Below are 3,431 nucleotides of genomic sequence, written 5' to 3'. Positions count from 1 at the left end.
TCCAGGCCCAATAAGTACGCCTTGCAAGAGTAACCAGGAGGCTACAGAGAAGCATGATTGCGTAAAGCAAAATCATGCTTCCCCCTCGATGGTAATAAGATTACCCACTGGCCTGAAGTCTTTGTTCAGCTTCCTCCCGTAGGTCAGCTCCGCTACTGGTAGCTCCTGCTTCAGCTGTGGCTGTAACTGTAACTGTCGCTGTAACAGTAGCTGTAACTGTCGCTGTAACTGTCGCTGTAACTGTCGCTGTAACTGTCTCTGGCTCCAACCGGAAAAGGAAAAGAGAGCTCTTCAAGCTGTCCTCTCCCCTCTTATAGGGTTTTTTACATCATCAAGCTCCGCCTGAATGACCAGGGCTGATTGGTCCTTGAGTTGGCCCCTCCCCCTAGCATAGACATTAACACCTCCCCTCAGCCAGCCCCATGACTCATCACACAGGAAGTTGTCTGCTTCCCGGCATGCTCCCCGGGCCTCCTGCCCCGGAAGAGCAAGCCACAGTGTCCAGAGGCTCAATGAGGTAAGCTGAGTCATTCAAAGAAAACAAAGGCCATTCTGGTTACAGGATGATTATAATAACACCTACCTCCCAGGTTTATTGTGAGGATCAAAGTAATATTTGTAAAGGGTTTAGCATAGTGTCTGGAATGTAATAGGTGTTCTATAAATGCTGCTGCTGCTACTGCTACTAAGACTATTTCAGGAAGGCTTCAAGGAGGAGGTGGGACCTAAGTTAGATCTTGAAGGAAGTCTGAGATTCTAATAACCAGTAGTGAAGAGAAAGTATATTCCAGGCACGTAAGTCAGTGTAAAGGAATGTATATCAGAGATGGCGTGTCAAGTTCAGAGGACAGCTATTGGTCAGTTTCAGTGGATCACAGAATAGAGGAAAAAGAGTACCATGAGTGAAATTTACAATGTTAAGTGAAATCCAGGCTGCTGGGGACTGTCAGTGTCTGGCTAAGCTGTTTGTATTGGTCAGGAAAGCACTGGAAATTTTTAAATGGGGGAAAGGACACTGTCAGGCCTGTGTTTTAGGAATGCTCATGGGGAAGATGGATTAGAGAGGAGAGCATAGAATCAGGGAGAGCAAGTAGTAGGCTATTGCTGGAGTGCAGTGGAGGGGTGAGAAGCTTAAGGGAAGAAAGAGTCAAAATCTTTGTCTGCAGTCTTTCAGGAAGTTCTTCCTTATTTCATACCTGAATCCCTCATACTGCTGCTGCTGCTGTTAAGGTTATTCTCCGAGATTCTGTATGCAAGAGATGTTCAGTTCTGTTGGTTCACAGTGATAATAACTTGGGTCCTCCTTTCACCTCCTCGTCATGAAGGTTTTAGAAGTCCCACTGCAGCAGAAAAGGCTCTGTACCTGGGTAACAGGTTGATATGCTCAGGTGGATTCACTTAAAAGTTCTGTTCCCCTCGCACTCTTCTTAACCTAGGCAAGGAAGTAGCATGCAAGTATTGTCTAGAACCAATTATCCTGGGGTAAGTGCCTTCTGAACAAACATGAGCAATCTGGAGACTAAGCCATTCTCTAAGGTAAAAAGCAAACTTCCTTGATTAGGCACCAGAAATATTTTCTGTAGGTGTGTTGAAATATTTGGGGGTTAAAAAGGTGAACACTGGCTGAATATAGTGTATGAAAACATCCTACTTTAGCTAAGTAAATTACTTTTGGAAGCAATTCAGTATTGGCTCCAAGACCTGGTGTGCTGGCTCTGGAGCAGTGTTCGGGTGGGATATTGCAGCTTCTGCCAATGAGTTACCAATTGCCTTGCAAACCTATCAATCAACAACAGATGTCAAAATGGGATAGAATGTCCTTATTCCTGTCAGCATGGTCAAAGGGATTGAGAAATGGTAGAGGACTCTCGCCTGCTGCTGCAGCAGTAAACCTTGGCTAGAGAAGGCCTCTGGCATACTGTCCTTGGGACTGAGGAGTATTTACTTTTCTGTTTGTTTGGGGTTTTTTTTGTTATTTTTTTCCTGAGGAGCACGAAGCACTTTACCATTCATTTACATGCCAAAGAAGTAGGAAACAGCTGTACCTCTAGAAAAAAGCTGCAAGTTCATTTAGGCCACTAAAGTCTCATCTTTTCTAAAGGTCCCGCTTATTCTTCTATTCTCCTAATCCTTGATTCTCCAGTGTAGCTGCTCCTTTCCCAGAAAATATCCTGGCTCCTATTTCCAGGTACATTCTTGCCTCTGGTAGCTAGGAAAACTCTACAAGTCCCATATATAGTTAGATATATAGTTAAGAATCTCAATAGAAATTTGAGGAATCAAGTCAATGAAACCTGGAAAACTTATCTCCACTGATGTTCCAAGGAGCTCAAGGTCTCATTTGTCTTTGAGGCTACATTCTATAGAACTCAGGACTTATTCCCAACACAGAAGAATTAGTGAATTTGAGAAGCTACATGGGAGTTGTATTCAAAGCTCTGGACCCGGAGTCAGGAAGAGCTATATGACACTGGGCAAGACTATTCACCTCTCTGGGCCTCGTTTTCCTTATCTGAAAAATGCAGATAATAATAATATCTACCTCATCATATTGTTATGAGGATTAAATGAAATACTATATACGTAAAGGGAAGCTAGTTGGTACAATGACTAGAGAACTGGGCCTGGCATCAGCAAGACCTGAGTTCAAATCTGGCCTCAGATACTTGTTAGCTGTGTGACCCTGAGCAAGTCATTCAATCCTGTTTACCTTAGTTTCTTCATCTATAAAATGAAATCAAGAAGGAACATGGCAAACCACTCTAGTATCTTTGCCTAGAAAACCCCAAATGGGGTCATGAAGAGTCAGACATGACTGAATGAACTGAATAGCAATATATGTAAAGTGCTTGATAGACCTTAAAGTGAAAAATAAATGTAGTTATTATTCTTAATATCAATTATGTTATGTTCTGCCTCAGACACTTAATGAATTGTGACCTTGGGCAAGTCACGCAACCTCTTGGAGTCTCAATTTCCTCATCTACACAAAATGAGGATAATAGTAGCACCTATTTCTGGGTTGTTCTCAAGACTCAAATGAAAGAGTTTGTAGAAAGTGTTTTGCCAGCCTTAAAAAATACATATAAATGCTATAGCTATTATTATTTGAATCTAGTTTTTGCACCAAGATAGAGAGATATGATGCCTCAGTCGCAGAGGTTTCAGGTAAGCACTCATATCTGGAATAGAGTTATTCTTACTATTAGGCAAATATATGAAAGTTGTGCTTGATTTGACAAATAAATGCCTCTGAGGAGGTCAATGGAAGGGATTTATTCCAGAAGCCCTTGCCACATTTTTATGAGTGTTTTTTCATATTCAACTATGTGACTTGCATTCTGGCTGGGCTCTGCCCACCAAAGCATCTTGCCCCCCTACCCCTGACCAACTTACTGGGTCTTCTTGGATAGTGAGCCTTCAGTGGGAAA

Source organism: Trichosurus vulpecula, chromosome 2, assembly GCF_011100635.1.
Source record: "Trichosurus vulpecula isolate mTriVul1 chromosome 2, mTriVul1.pri, whole genome shotgun sequence".
NCBI lineage: Eukaryota > Metazoa > Chordata > Mammalia > Diprotodontia > Phalangeridae > Trichosurus > Trichosurus vulpecula.
This window is presented reverse-complemented; position numbering follows the sequence as displayed.